General features: G+C 46.0%; 1 protein-coding gene across 11 annotated transcripts in view; it reads right to left on the bottom strand.

The window, feature by feature from the left end:
- Positions 1-16,840, bottom strand: part of TTLL11 (tubulin tyrosine ligase like 11) — a 290,392-nt gene that overhangs the window by 134,109 nt on the left and 139,443 nt on the right. The gene's annotated exons all lie outside the window — the stretch shown is intronic.

Raw genomic sequence — 16,840 nt, 5'->3', positions numbered from 1 at the left:
CCACACAGGCACAAAACACACACACAGCCCTCTGGTTTTGCCATAGCTCATGGCCAACTAGGCAAAGCAGGTGGGGCTTACAGAGAAAGGGGCTTTGACCACAGGAATCATACCTGGGGCCAGCCTTCAAGATTTAGGAAGATAAAAAAGTTCTTGTGCAAAAAACAGTTACTAGGTTACCATACAGTACAATAGTCTGGGAAGGCTATCCTGTAACCCCTGCTGTGTGCCAAGCCTGCTGACTTATTTTGGAGGGACAGGCACGCTCGCTACCCACAAGTGTCCGTCAGGACCAGTGGTCCTCAAATGTGATTTGCACATTTGAATCACTAGGCGAAAGAGTGTTCTTTTAATTTTTTTAAAACCATGCTCAGTCTCCACCCCCAGAAATTCTGGTTTAATTGGTCTGAGGGGGATCCCAGGTAGAGAAGTTCCCTATTGGTTCCAATATGCAGCTGAGCTTGAGAACCACTGTTTCTGGGATTTTCCAGGGTCCCCACTCAGCCTCCCCCCGTTTACTAGATCACCTGCTTGGCCCTGACAGCACCTGGGACCCCTGACCTCTGCCCCCTTCTCTGGTCCTCACTATCACCCATGGTGTGGTCATGTTTAGCTCAGTTTATACAAAGAAACTCAGATTAAAGATCCTGTTCCAGGTAGCCCAGCTCTCAAGCAGAAAAATGAGGACTAAAACCAGGTGTGTCCAGATCTAACAACCATGTCCTTTCCACAGTGCTACGCTGCTTCCTTGCAGACCTGAGCTCAAGCTGTCCATAAATATTCAGGAGTCTTTTAAGCTGGTTGTTAAAAACCACTGATAGCCTGAAATTAGTTGTGATGGGAATATTTACACCATGGAAACAGACAAACACTACCCATCAGGAGGTGTTTTGTTTTGTTTTTTGAAACCAGTTTGCCAGCACATCTCTTAATTCCAAGGCACCAAGAAAAAAGAAAAAATGTCAAATTATGTTCCTTCAATTTCAGGAAGCAGCTGTATCATGCATTTTAGGAAGATTTCAACTCCAAATAGTTAAAATTGAAAGAGCTTTTTGAGTTTAGAGAGATAAACCTCAAGTGTGCGGAAAATATACACCTGTAATTTTTATCAAGATGCCACATGGGTACAGATGCATTCTGCATGCTGCTATGGGTTGGGTGCATCTGACTTAAAGTCACTTAGTGTCAGTGAAAAAGGAAAATGCAAGTGTAGAACAAGGTCCCTGGAAGTGCTCCCTATCTCAGCCACAGAGAGCATAATAGAAAATGTTCTCTGAAACAAGCCACCTGGCAGCCCACCTCTGCCTCAGATACCTTGATATGTGGAGTTTCAATATTGGAATGCTGGATGGGAGCCTCTTATTACAGAATAACAAGAGAGACTAGCAGAAGTTACTTACCCCCCAGGATCTCCAGTACCCCCGCGGAGCTCAGCTTTAAGTGGTCCCCACTGAACAAAGAACTGTGACATTTCTCTCCCCAGCATGGTTCCTCTAACAGCAGGGCTCGATAGCTACAAAGCCTAGTTATGCTGGTACCGTGCTTTTGGAGGATGGAAGGAGATTGTAAATTGAAAAGGAATAAAGAAAACTACCATTTACTGACTGTCTACTCTGCAACAAGGCACTGAGCTAGACACTCTCAGACCTGGCACTTGAATTGACACTTACTGAATAACTATTACATGTCAAGCCCTATTCCAGGCCCTTAGCGACATTAGCTCATTGCATCCTCTTAATAACTCTATGAAGTGGCTCCAATCATTCCTATTTTACAGAGGAGAACATAGAGGTATAGATAGCTCAAGGCATTTCCTAAGTTAACACAACCGGAACATGGCAGGCACGACTGGAACCAAAGCAATGATCCTGGGGCTGCTCTCCTGAGAAATGGAAATGCTTCTGGCAGACAGGGAATTGTCACTGACTTGAACTCTAGTCTTCAGTATTCAGTAGTTACCAAAAAACTAACCATGAACCTCAATATCACAGTGACAGAAAAAATGTTTCTTACATATGTTTCTGTAATTATCAAATTATAGAAATGATTTGTAGGTAGCTACCGTACATCAAGTAATATCTACCATCTCTGGGAACTCTGCCAGTCACTTGATGACGGTGATTACACGCCGCTCTCCAAGCCCTTCCATATGCCAGGCACAGAACCAAATAAGCATTTAACATCGATCCTCATAATAACTGGATGAGGTAGGTATGGTCCAGTTTACAGATGCAGAAACTGAGGTTTGAAGAGCAACTTGCTCAAGGTCACAGAGCCAGGAAGTGGCAGAACCAGGCTGGAATTCAGGATCTGGGGCCTCAAAAGCTGTGGTCCTAACTCTAGCTGCCATGCATGTGGGCTGCAGAGTGAGTTAGACCATTCCTGAACGGGTGACATTGCATGGCTACTCAGGGGTCAGTAAAGTGCTGTTTTCTGAGTTCTCACTGCATGAAGCTAGTGCAGACACAACACGGTACAGGAGCAAGAACGTGACCTGATGCAAGCTTTGGGCACAAAGGGACCAAAATGGGAATGTGTCCTCCCTAGTCATAGGGCTCAGCATTTCTTACCAAGGCATGGCTGCCCTAGAAATGTGGAATCTTGCCAGGCACGGTGGCTCACGCTTGTAATCCCAGCACTTTGGGAGGCCGAGGCGGGCGGATCACGAGGTCAGGAGATCGAGACCGCGGTGAAACCCCGTCTCTACTAAAAATACAAAAAAAAAAATTAGCCGGGCGTGGTGGCGGGCGCCTGTAGTCCCAGCTACTTGGAGAGGCTGAGGCAGGAGAATGGCGTGAACCCGGGAGGCGGAGCTTGCAGTGAGCCGAGATTGCGCCACTGCACTCCAGCCTGGGCGACAGAGCGAGACTCCGTCTCAAAAAAAAAAAAAAAAAAAAAAAAAGAAATGTGTAATCTTGGAGGTGAGAATGACCTTCAGGCCAGCTGGGCCAGCCTCTCACACAATGTTTGTGTCACCATTGCAATCCTGAGACAAACACTCTGCCACTCACTCTTGTGAGATGGGGCCATCGCACAAGATTGTGTCTATGATTAAATGAGATATTAGTAAAAGTGCTAAACCCAACGACTATCACATTAGTTAACAGCAATTAACATAGTTAATCCCTCCCTCATCCAACCACTCAATACATTTTAAATTAGAGTCTATTATGTACCAGGCTCGGGATAAGACCCACGTTCAAGCTTCAGGGCTGATTTGTGGGGGGGGGGGGGGGGGAATCATTGATTCATTAATTAATTTATTCGACAAACATTTACTATTCTATGATGGCACTAAGCTAAAACCTCTAAGACAAACTCGTTGTCTTAGATGGAATCCAACACAAATTAGTTGGATGACTAAGACACATTCACCAGTAACTACTGTGAAATGACAATAAGCATAATAACTAACATTTTGTGTGATGTCTCATAGTTTAGAAAGCTCTTTCACACTTGTAATTGGGTCTTGCAAGAAATGCAGATTCAGATGAGTCAAGTGACCTGCCTGGGGCCACAAAGCCAGTGCAAAAGTTTGATTCAAATCTAGGTGTCTGACGCCAAAACTCGGCTCTCTCTCCTCTACCATCTGCGTCATCCGGCTCTGCTTGGACCCATCAGTCTGCCCAGTGGCAGCCGTGTTCCACTTTTAGAAAACCTTGATTATGAGAAAGTTTTTGCAAATATTCATTAAAAAATCTGCCTTCTGCTAAATTCTATCTCGTTACTCTTAGCTCTTCTTTCCCTCCAGAGCCATACTGAATAAATGTTCCTCTCCCTGTCCTCAGAGTAACTTTAAGATAGTCTTCCTCAAGTCTTCTCTGCCCCAGGCAACATGTCTGGGTCTTCAGTCCTTCCTGTTCTGACACAACTACTAATCCCTCCCCAGCTTGCTCTGTCCGCATCCATCCAGCCTCTATTCACACTCCCTGGCTTGGTGGAGGTTATCTTTCACTTTTTCCCTATGACTAGGGAGGACACATTCCCATTTCGGTCCCTTTGTGCCCAAAGCTTGCATCAGGTCATGTTCTTGCTCCTGTACCATGTTGTGTCTGCACTAGTTTCATACACTGGAAGAGTATTCCAATGACTCTTCACCCAAGATTCAGTTATGACCCTCCTAGGCACTCTGCACCCTGTATCACCACACTCCTCAAATGACGTTGGGATCTTCCGTCTGTGTGTCACTCTTCGCAGGCAGTGAGCTCCCTGAGGCCATGGGCTGGTCTGTAACCATGATCACAGCACGGCCCCTCTCCCTAAGTGCCCACCACATCCCAGGCACTGTTTAGGCACCTTCCATTGAGTACCCCAACCATATGAGATAGGTGCTATTATTAAATTAACCCCTGTCCCAAAGCCTGACAAAGGGCAAAGAATCATAGATTTTTTCAGAACTGAATGAAACTCCAATTTATTCATATCCCAAAGACTGGCGTCAAGGGTGGTTTCCCTGAGCAGAACAAGGTAGAGTCTGACCTGAGGCCAGCAGGTGCCACAGGGGTCCTTCAGAGAGCCTGGCTTCTCCCAGGGACACTTGAGAGCTTACCTGGCAAGGGAGAGAAATGAACCGTATCGAAAAATGTGGTCTGGGGTGAGACATCAGCAATAATCACTGCCAGGAAAAGGAGGGCTGCTGGTTAGTGCCAAATGCCAATGACAGGAAAGCTGCAAGGGCCTGACCAAGCCTCCCTCCAGGCTTTGAGGAGCTTGTCGCCTGGGCTCCTAACAACACGAGCTCTGGGATGAACCGAACCTGGCTCAAATCATGACTCTGTCCGTGACCTGGAGTAAAATGAGGACAGTAATACCTTATAGGGGTTATGGTAAAAATTAAACCCGAAAGCACTTGGCCACAGTAACCCTCGATAAATGTGATGTTGATGATGATGACAAGGGGGCGAGGAGGCTGCAGAGTGAAGCCACAGCCCCCTGCTCCATCTTCTTTCTGGGCACACTCACTGCCAGGGCTGCCTCTGGCACGCAAAGCTGTCCCTTAAAGCCTGATGGCGGAACATCAGCTCCTGAACACTCTGGGTCTGTGTCAAGTTTCCACTGATGATTTCTCAGCGTAAATTAAACGGAGTGAAGACTTTCTAATGGCCACTACAGAATTACATGACAGCTTCCAGGAGAAGCTACAAAAATAGCTGGAATCAGAAGGATGGTCATTCGGACGCCTGCAAGTTTCTCATTAATTTAATTTCTTCTTTCCTCCTGGCTTGTGGATCTTTTTTGTAAGAGCTGACAGAAAAGACATGCGTAACAAGCCACCAGGTATTCCCAGCCTATTTAAATAAGCCCAAAGAGAGAGCACCGACCGTACTGTATAGCAAGTGGAATTCAGCATTGCATTAAAACCACCACCATAAATAATAACACTTATTTATATTTACATAAACTTGCATAATTTACAAGCGACATTTATATATTTGTCTTTATCTCATTTGACCTTCTATAATTTATGAAGCACTTATCATGGGCCTGGCATTTTTAATATATTATCTCACTTAATTTTCACAGTGACCGATTATTATCTCTATTTTACAGGCGAGGTTTAACAAAGCAGAAGAATTCCTCTGGAATCACACTGTTACAGGAAACAGGTCCTGATTCAGACTCCAAGGGAGGTTTCTTGGACCTCCCGCAAGAAAGAATTCAGGGCGAGTCCGAGTAAAGTGAAAGCGAGTTTATTAAGAAAGTAGAGGAATAAAAGAATGGCTACTCCATAGAACAGCCCCGAGGGCTGCTGGTTGCCCATTTTTATGGTTATTTCTTGATGACTTGCTAAACAAGGGGTGGATTATTCATGCCTCCCCTTTTTAGACCATCTAGGGTAACTTCCTGACGTTGCCATGGCATTTGTAAACTGTCATGGCGCTGGTGGGAGTGTAGTAGTGAGGACGACCAGAGGTCACCCTTGTTGCCATCTTGGTTTTGGCAGGATTTAGCCGGCTTCTTTACTGAAAACTGTTTTATCAGCAAGATGGTTATGACCTGTATTTTGTGCCCATCTCCTGTCTCACCCTGTGACTCAGAATGCCTTAGCTGTCTGAGAATGCAGCCCAACAACACAGCCCAAAAGTGGATGACTAGGGCCGGGCGCAGTGGCTCACGCCTGTAATCCCAGCACTTTGGGAGGCCGAGCTGGGCAGATCACAAGGTCGAGAGATCGACACCATCCTGGCTAACACAGTGAAACCCAGTCTCTACTAAAAAATACAAAAATTAGCTGGGTGTGATGGCACGCACCTGTAGTCCCAGCTACTTGGGAGGCTGAGGCAGGAGAATCGCTTGAACCTGGGAGACAGAGGTTGCAGTGAGCCGAGATCACGCCACTGCACTCCAGCCTGGTGACAGAGTGAGACTCTGTCTCAAAAAAATAAAAATAAAAAAAAAATTGGAGGACTAGGATTTGAACCTGGGTCTGTCAGGCTCCAAAGCTTGTTCTTTCAGCTAGTTACCCAGCTTCTGTTTGGGGAGGAGGTACTTTTTCCATACCCTTGATAGTTCTTTCAGCATGAGAGGAACACCTTTGGCGTAATGTTTCTGGCCTCTCCTGCCCCCACACACTCTGTTCCCCTGGGGAAATACAATACTTTGTTTGATTGGTGAGTTTGGAGACACTGGCAAACGTGCTCAGCCCCTTCCTCTCCTTCCTCATGGAGCTCATTCCTGCTGCCCTCCAGAGCCTGGCTCTGATTCCTGCAAACCTGCCTGGGGTTGCAGCGGGAGCTGCTGCCTGCCTGAATCAAGCTCCGGATTCAGCCTCAGGAAGCTCATTTGCCCACAGACCTGACACATTCCCCAGCAGCACCTTTGTCATAATGAAGGTGATATTTTGGCCCTTATCCTCTTTATTCCTTTATCTTATTCTCAAGTAATTCAGAACCTAAGTGGAAGAGAGGAATATTTATTGGCCCTCCTTCAAAGATTCTAATGATTATGATCCTCATTTTACAGATAAAGCTCTTTCCTAAGAAAAGAGTTGAAATGTTGGCAGATGTGTGATAAATAGCCCCATACATTATTATGCTATATGAATGTAATTCCTTTAATTCAGATTAGTACATGTAGTTTAAGGAGGAGGAAAATGGAGGACTGGAGTGATACCACCAAAAATGACTCAAATGTAAAACAAACTAAAGGAGAAAACACAACTTCAAATGAGCACATCATAATTTAAGAAGAAGCCATGCTCCACCAATTTAGAGATCTTTGTCTGGGGTACTATATAAAGTGGGTCAAATGCCAATAAGAGCCCAGAGTAGAAAATTAACCAAAGCAGCCAGGCACTGTGGCTCACGTGTGTAATCCCAGCACTTTGGGAGGCTGAGGCGGGCGGATCACTTGAGGCCAGGAGTTCGAGACCAGCCTGGCAACATGGTGAAACCCCATCTCTAATAAAAAATACAAAATTAGCCGGGCATGGTGGCGTGTGCCTGTAGTCCCAGCTACTCAGGAGGCTGAGGCATAAGAGTCGCTTGAACCAGGAAGGCGGAGGTTTGCAGTGACCCGAGATCGCGCTAATGCACTCCAGCCTGGGTGACAGAGCAAGATTCTGCCTCAAAAAAAAAAAAAAAAAAAAAAAAAAAAAAAAGAAGATTAACCAAAGCATTTCCCAACTACCAAGAAAGAAGCAAGAGCCAGTTTATAGAGACCAACCCCTCCCCCAAAAAATCCACAAAAAAATAAGCAAAGCAACCAAAAAACCCAATGAACATTGCATGGGGTACAAAAAGCTCACAATCTAAGCATGCTTTCTGGAGCCATCTATAATTTGGAACCCATCCAGAGATTTACCTGTTGCTGGAGTTCTATCAAAACAGCCACCTATACAACCTGCCTGAGGCTTACTACTCTTATTATCAATAATTGAGTTAACAGAATGTTAGGGCCAAAAATGTCCTCAGTAGTCAAGCCCAAGCCCTTGGTGAAGAGAGAAAGCCCAGATGACAGAGCTGGCCGAGAGAGAGCTTCTCTGAACTACCTTTGCATCCATAGGACCCAACACAGCCCCAGCCCCACTGTATGTGAGAAAGAACCACATCAGTGGCAGGGCCGGGGCTAGAACCCTGGTCTCCCAACACTAGTATTGCTTCCTTTTCTTACAATGCATCAGCTGCAGTGACACTTGTCTGTTCACTTCATGGATATCATGTATTCACTGTTGTGTTATCATAGGCCAAGTCAACAGGCCTATGAACCAGAGGAATGATCTCTCATAAACAAACAAGTGGTGGAAGGGTGCTAAGATTCAAACTACGGGAGACACTGAACAATAGCTGAACATGGAGACAAGCCCCATTCTGTCCCCCAGTTACAAGCACCAAAGATGCTAGCAATGAACCCAGGCTGAGGATAAATGCGAAACCTTGTAATATCACTCTTGTGAAGCACACAGATTCTAAGAGAATCAAAAAATGGGCTTCTGTATCCAGAACTATTTTTAGAAACACAATCCTATTTTTCTTCTTCAAAGTAATTAGCGTTCATAACCAGAACTAGAGTGTTTCTTCTGAATGCAAGGGAGAAGCAAACCTTTCTCTTTAGAAGCAAGAAGCTAGATGGTGAGAGGCTGTCAAGAACACATTGAGTGCAAGCACACACACACACACACACACACACACACACACACTGCAGATGATAAATACAGCTTCCAATTAATCTGCCCTCAACTAGCTGGCACCTAATACCTGTTGGTTTAAAAACAACTGGAAAATTTGCAGAGTCTAAGGGTTTTTAAAGGATGAAATCTTTCTTTTAATTTTTTTGTATCCCTTTTTTTTTTTTTTTGAGACGGAGTCTCGCTCTGTCACCCAGGCTGGAGTGCAGTGGCGCGATCTCGGCTCACTGCTAGCTCTGCCTCCCGGGTTCATGCCATTCTCCTGCCTCAGCCTCTCCGAGTAGCTGGGACTACAGGTGCCCGCCACCACGCCTGGCTAATTTTTTTTTTTTGTATTTTTAGTAGAGACGGGGTTTCACTGTGGTCTCGATCTCCTGACCTCGTGATCCGCCCGCCTCGGCCTCCCAAAGTGCTGGGATTACAAGCGTGAGCCACCGCGCCCGGCCCTTGTATCTCTCTTTTTAAAGATAACAAATCACATACATTTACAGAATTGTAGAATTTTTGCACAATAGCGGTCTCTAGAGATAAACAGACCACAGGCAAGGGAAGCGTGGGGTCTGGCTCTTGGTCAAGCTCAGAGTGCAGCCACAGGGCAGCCACTCAGCCCAAGACCTCGACTCCCAGCCAGTTCCCCTTCGTGGTCAGAGCCGCCTTTCCACATCAAAGAGAAGCTCATGAAAATCTATGGAGCCCATTTTCAATGTGAGGTGCAAATTGAACAAATGTTTTGCATCAGGGATTATCTTAATTAAACTATTTAATACGAGCACCATTGGTTTACTTCAATCTTCCTGAACTTCATTAAGCTGTCCATTTACTTATATAAATTCCCATCTTAAAAAATAAAATGCATATAGTTTGTGTGGTAGAAAACTGTATTTTAATATACATCCATGTGTAAAAATTGTGATGATGTTTATAATAGTAATAATAAAACTCATTTGTTAAATGGCAATAGGCTCAACATTGTGATAGGGACTTTATATGATTGGAACAATAAGGAAAATTATAATATAAATTTAGTATCACTCATTAAATGCTTCCCATGCTCAGGTAGTATGCTGTGCAGTTAAGAACTATAATTCATTTAATGATCACAATAATGTTGTTAGGTGGCTATTACTGTGATTCACATTTTACAGATGAAGAAACTGATCCTTTGAGAAGTTAAATAACTGCCCCAGATTTCACAGGGAGCAAAAGAAAAAGTCTAGAGTCAAACCCAGGCCCACTGGACCCTAGAGCCCTTTGCCTTTTCCACTGCACAAGGCTACATCCCCATTGATAAAAGTATTGCTTTGACCTCCATTTCCAGCAAGGACATTTATAGATCCAAGGACAAACTAAATGGTGCAAAGGTGACCTGTTCTTGATAAAGGCCTTAGACTTCTCTATGGTTTGGAACAAAGTAACTCTGCTACCAAATTTTCTCAGGGAAAATAGAGCTCACAGCCTCCGGGTAATCAGATAATGCTTAAATATGAAGTGGTTCAGAACCACAATGAAATTTGGGAGTGGAACATAATTTATCTATTGTTCCATTTTAAAATATTCATGAAGCAAGGAAGCATTTCCACATTCAATAATTAAGTGGTTAAAATCTGCATCCTGATATGTTTACTGATCATGAATGATGCATTCTTAGAAGGACCTAAGTTCAAATTAGCAGCCCCACAGGCTGCCATGTTACAGTGCAAAACCAGTCAAATGAGACAGAAATGTTGCTGCTGCCTAGAGAAAACATTTTCCCCACCACTTGTTCTGCTGCAGAGAAAAGCTGAGACCAAATTGAAAATGCACCTAGGACTTTGCCTGAAAACCAGCTGGAAGAGCATGAAAGGGGAAGAAAAAACCTGCAACTTTCTCCCTCGTTAGAAGAATTGGTCTAAGATGGTGTGATTGTTCCCTAAAGGTTAGATGTTACAATCATTTAATATTTCACTTGTCTTAAGAAACCCGCACAGAAAGGCAGGGAAAGGAAACATTCCTAAAAATGTGAATTTAAAAAATGGCTCTGTTTTGCTTCTTCAGTTCTGTGGTCACAAGCAATATATGTGACACCTACGAGTAGAGTTGTATTAAACTGGGTGTTTTGTTCCCTGTATTACTGGCAAGCTCTGTTTCCAATGGCCTCCCTCGCCAGGGGCATCCTCCATCGCTGTGCATGAGGATGGGGCCTACCAGCTGCCCTGCTGAGAGCACTGTGCCAAACCCTAGTAGGGATGAAGGGCTGCTTCCCAGGGTCTTCAGGTGGCCTGGGATAGACACAAGGCCAGGGGCTGGCAGGCAAGTAGTTCTCAAAGTGTTGTACCTGGACCAGCAGCATCTGTTTTACCTGGAAACATGTCAGAAATGCAAATTAATCAGAAACTCTGGGAGTAGAGCTCAGCAGTTTGGGCTTTAACAAACCCACCAGGTGATTCTGGTGCCCACTAACGTTTGGGAACCACCCAGCTCCTCTTCTGTCCCTACTCAGCTGCAGGCTCCAAGGTTCTGCATCCAGTGGATCTGCCCCATCCAGTCCTACGCCTTGCTGACCTCGGCAGGGAGTAGTTAGCTGACTCCAAGCCCCAGAAGAAGGGGTGTTTGGGAGTGGCCTTGCTGGCTCAAACCAGAATCTGATGCCCCGCTGTGCCCTCCCCGCTGCATGTTGACCCAGCTGGCTGTTCTAATAGGGCTGTGGTTCTATCCTCAACTCCATGGCTAAGGCCTGGTCCTTGCCACTCTCTCCCACCCCAACCCCTCCCCCAGGGCAGGAGCTTGTAATCTCAGGTCTTCCTCAAACCGGCTAGCCAGTCAGAATCAGGGGGCGCCTTCTACCACTGCCCAGGGACTCTTCCAGAAACAGCCTGCCCATAGAGGCCCTCCACCACCATGGGAGGAAGAACCCTGATCCAAAAGGAAACTTAGTCAATCTATCCCTACAGACTTGATCATTTGAGCTGCTGGCACTGTCCTGATAGCCCCCATCTCCCCGCCCCCTCATCCCTCTTCTGCTTCCCTGGCTTTGTACCCCCCTCTGAGCCTGTCACTGAGATTCCAGAATGGCTCCCGGCTGAACACACCCAGGGTAACTGTAAGTACCACCACTTACTGAGTTAGCAGAAAATACTGTGCTTATACCCTGGCAAGTGGGCCCCTGCCTTGTGCCCTGCATTTGAGAGGGTCCTTCTCCAGCCCAACTCTGGTAGCCCCCTTCTCAAGGGGCAAGGAGTCCTTGAGGCCAAGGAGGCACACTCACATGGAGCCCATGCCCTCCCTCCTCTGGGAACCCCTTCTGGGTATCCAGGACCCCGGAATTCCCCTCCTAGATGGCTGGAGTCCATCCTCTCAAGGGCAAATGGTGCTTCTGGGGCCTTCTCCCTAGACCTGAAGAATGGCCGGGAACAGCCAACTGGGGGTGGGGGTCCTTGTGAACAGAGCTGAGATGTGTGAACCGTAGGGTCTACCCAACTCCTTGCAGTGGTGGATGGAGTCAGGATCGGGAAGAGAAGGAGGGGCTGGAAGGAGGCTAAGGCTTCAATTTGTTTTCTTTCTTGGGCCTCAAAAAATGTTGAGGGGCCAGCCTGCCATGAAAATTAAGTCAGATAGCGTATGTCATGAACCTAGTAGGAACTCAATAGCTACTTGTGGAACGAGTGTCCCCAGAGATCTGCTTCAGTGCCTTATTTGGTCCTCACAACCAACCTGCAATGTAGGAACAGTATGCTCATTGTCTAGAGAAGGAGACTTGGATTTTGAGAGGCTAAGCGACTTCCCCAAGAGGGCACAACTAAGACCTGAATGGCTATTTAGCCTTGGTTTGATTACTTCTAACTACATGGAACTTGCTACTCCTTTCAGTCAACCCTTATCATTTCAGGCAAAGTCAGTCATTGCTGTTGTTTTCTTTCTTTCTTTGAGCTTAAATCCCTCTGCAAATTTCAGTCATGGGTCTTTGCTCTGCCTTATTGGTGTCCGAAGAGACTTCATCCCCTTTCCCACATAACCACCTTCAGGTAAAAATGGAAATGCTATCCCCTGGGGTCTTTTTCTCCAAGCCAAACACCTTAGCACCTCCACCATTTCCTCCTGGCAGAGGATGTCCAGTCTCCACTCCTAATCAGACCCCTGAGGACAGATTCCAGTTTTTCTCTCCTCCAGCACCTCACAGAGGTCATGGTGTATGGAAACAGAGCCTAGCTGAGGCTTCAGCTAGTAGATTTGGACACAGGTAACCGTTTCCATGACCAGCAACCTACCCTCCAACACACAGAGTCCTAAAGCCTGAAGCTTGTGAAATGCCATGTTGTTTGAGTCTTGGTTTCCTTGCCTGTGAAATGGGAAGAATGACTCATTTCCTGACTACCTTGCGTGGTTGGGCAAATATCATTTAGGATAATTGGTCTGAAATGACTCTATAGACTTCCAAGCCCTGCACAGGTGTGTGGGGAGATGGTGGCTGTAATGACAATGAGCAGAGGAGGCTCGCGGGGAAGCCCAGAGAAGCAGGTGCTCTAGGGAAACCCTCACTGCCTGCTCCACTCAATAGTCCTCAATCACTCCTCCTGCCAGGCATGGGCACCGCTTACAAGGGGGGTCCAGTGCTTCTTAAGGCCCCCAAGGCACTCGCACAACTCCAAAAGCCTAAAAGTGGATTAAGACAACAGAGGTAATATGCAAAGGGCACCTTGAAGACAGGATGTTTCTATGCCCAGCAACTGAGCCAGCAGGCAGGGCCGAGCTCTGTGAGCATGCTGAGGTGGAACAGGGTTAAGAATGCGCCAAAAAGAGGAGTGAGAGTCAGGATCTGAACCCAGACCTCCTGTCCTGGGTTCACCCCGCTTCACCACAGTTGCCACCGAAATCACTTGGTGTAGACAGTGTCTAGTCCGCACATGGGGACCAAACCGTCCCTGTCTACTCTGTGGAGCAATATTCTTGTAATGGGCCACATCTCCTCATGAGCCCCCAGCCCATGTACCCAACTACCTATTAGATAATATCCCTGGAAGTCTCACGACCCTTCATCAGGCCCTCACAAAGCTGTTCTTCTCCCAGATCGTGGCACCTCCATGACTGGCACCAACAGCCACCCAGTTGCTGAACTTGGGCCCCTGTCTTGGTTCTTCCTTCACAGTCACATCTCAGATCCAATCCATCACCAAGCCCTGTCCATTCATCCTCCTAAAAACGTCTTGATCCAAACATTTCTCTCCATCCCTACTCCTGCCACCTAACATACACACGACCGACATCCCCCAAAACTTGTAACTGTCCCACAGCCACCCTTGCCTCACCCCAACTTGGCTTTCATGCTGCAGCCAAAGCGATGTTTTTAAAAAACATAAACCTCCTCGTGTCAGCCTGCTTTGAAAATCTGTCCATTGCTTTTAGGAGGAAAAGCCAAATGCTTGACCTGACTCATCAATTAGGCCCTGCGGCCCTGGCCCCATCTCTTGACACCATCCCTGCTTGCTCACTGTGATCCGTACTATACATTGGACTTCTTTATGTTTTTCTGTAAAATTTTCAAATATCACACATATACAAGCATGTATAACATAGATACATACATCTAAAGAAAAATTCTAAAACCTATACAGCCACCACCTGGGTTAAGAAATAGAACATAGCCACATCTCAGCCTCCACCTGTGACCCTACTCAGATCACACCTCCCGCTGCCCATCCCTGCCCAGAAGTGACCACCTTAAACCCTCTGATCTTTGTTTCTCACTTTTCTTCATATTTGACTACTTAGGGTTACACTTCTATAAAACAAAGTTTAGTTTTGCCTGTTCTGATTTTTATTTCATTGAACTGTACTGTAGATGTTCTTGTATGACTTGCTTCTTTTGCTGTACATCAATATCCATGCACAAAGCTATAATTCATGCATTTTCATTGATATATAGTATTCCAGTGAGTGAATATCCATAATAAGTGCATTCTTCTGTTGGTGGACATTAGGTTGATTCCAGCTTGGAGCTTTTATAAATTTGTGAATACAGCTATGAATGTTCTGGAGCTGTCCATGCTCTGAGAGCCCCACGTCCTGTCCTGCCTTGCAGCCCTCACCAAGATTTGCTTCCTCGGCTTAGGTCTCCCTCACTGCCTCCTTCCTGACCCACATCTCCTCATGCCCAGGCCTGGCTCACCTGGCTGTTGGTGCTTCTGCTGCCTCCTGCACCTCACAGAGGCTACGGGCATCACCGATCCAGCCTCTAGCACAGAACCTACATGTAGCAAGCCCTCAGCACTCATTCATGCACGTATGCATACTTGCATTTGTTCACACCTTGGCAGTTTCTCAGGACTGGTCTATGGTGCTGCAGGCATGGCGCAGTCCGGAGGAAGAAAATGATCCTCTCTAAGTAAACAAAGGCATCCCCCAAGACAGGAATTGTACATCCAGGAAAGCCAGCCCCACAGTTAGACACGGAAGGCTGCTGACTCTCACTGATGAGATGCACGCCCAGAGAGGATGAGCCTGGGGGTGGATCCTCCTGCTCTGAACCGCTCAAATTCCACCCTCTCCCACCTCTCTCATTAGCCTCTGTGATGAGGGTTGCAAAGGGCTCTTCAGCTGCTTAAAGTGAAGGAAGAAATGGAAATTGCTTCAAAAGAAAAGGAAGGAAAGCAGCTAGAGAACACTGCCAAACACTTGGTGTGATAACCAAGGGTTTTCAAATGATGACTGAAACTGGCTTTCATTTTGATCTTCCATTTCTGATAATCTAACAGATCATTAGCAGAAAATGAAGTCCATCCTCACGGTCGAAGATGAACCTGGCACTGCTGTAGCACTCTTCCCACTTTACCACCTCTTCCTCCACACTTTTATTCTCAAGAAAAAAAAAGAAATGCTTTCAGGTTACATATATTGTTCGATTTATTTAACTACATTCAGATTGGATATTTCCATGTCAAATACTTTCTTAGGAATAAGCAACATATTCCTCCTCTCCAAATTAAGAACTTCTCATTGCTTTGTAGGTTTAAAAACATCCAACTGAAAACTCCCTTTTATGGATGAAAAAAAAAAACAAAGTACAGAGAGTGGGAATCTCTGCCCTATTTATGGTGATAAATGCCAGAGCCAAATTTACCCCCAAGAGTCTCGCTCCAGGGTCCCAACCCTCACCCACTCCACTCTTCTACTGTACATTGAAAACCGGAGTACATCTCTATTCTTGCTGCCCCAGGGACTCTCTCTACCCTACGACACCATTCTCATTGCACACAGAGCTTTAAGCATAGATGCTAGAAATAAACTGAACATTCCCCAATAGGGAGGCAAACTCTGGTCCAGTCATTGATGAAAATGATGTTCAAGAAGAGTTGTGAATGAGAAAGGGGCAACTACTGCCTTATAAAAGGGAGAAAAATAGGCCAGGTGCCGTGGCTTATGCCTGTAATCCCAGAACTTTGGGAGGCCAAGGCGGGTGGATCGCCTGAGGTCAGGAGTTCGAGACCAGCCTGGCCAACACAGTGAAACCCCGTCTCTACTAAAAATACAAAAATTAGCCACGCGTGGTGGTGGGTGCCTGTGATCCCAGCTACTCAGGAGGCTGAGGCAGGAGAATCACTTGAACCTGGGAGGCAGAGGTCTCAGTGAGCTGAGATCGTGCCACTGTACTCCAGCTTGGGCAACAGAGTGAGACTCCATCCCAGAAAAAAGGAGAAAAATAAAAACAGCATACCAAAATTACAAAGACAGAATGGCTTCAACTATAAATGACAGGAGAAGATTATACTATTTTTATTAAGTAAAAAGTTGATCAGGTTAGCTCTGGGTGGCTGACTTTGAGGGAGATGTCATGCTATGCACTTTTCAGTACTTCTCAATTTTTCCACAATAAGCACACATTACTTTTATAATGAGGAAAATATTTTAATACGAAATGGGCAGCAGGGAAGCAGCATCTGTCTTCTCCACCCCAAAATGCCCTTTTGGAACTATGATGGGTGGTCCTGACCCACACCACTGGTGCCTCCCCAACTCCACCCAACCCTGTCACCTGCTTCCTGCCTCCATACTTCCTCTCCCAAGCCTACTTACATATTCTTACGTATCCAAGCCCAAGCTAGTGCAAGCCCCACCTTCTTTACCTTCTTCAAGAGGCTTGTCTTGACCATTGCCAGCCAACTATTAGGTGGAACCATATGACATTGCCATTCTTGTATTCCAGAAATTGTCTGCTATCGGCGATTTCATATGACTCAATCT

Source organism: Symphalangus syndactylus, chromosome 3 (genome assembly GCF_028878055.3).
Source record: "Symphalangus syndactylus isolate Jambi chromosome 3, NHGRI_mSymSyn1-v2.1_pri, whole genome shotgun sequence".
Lineage (NCBI taxonomy): Eukaryota > Metazoa > Chordata > Mammalia > Primates > Hylobatidae > Symphalangus > Symphalangus syndactylus.
Note: the sequence above shows the minus strand (reverse complement) of the source record. Positions and strands in the feature narration are given on the sequence as shown.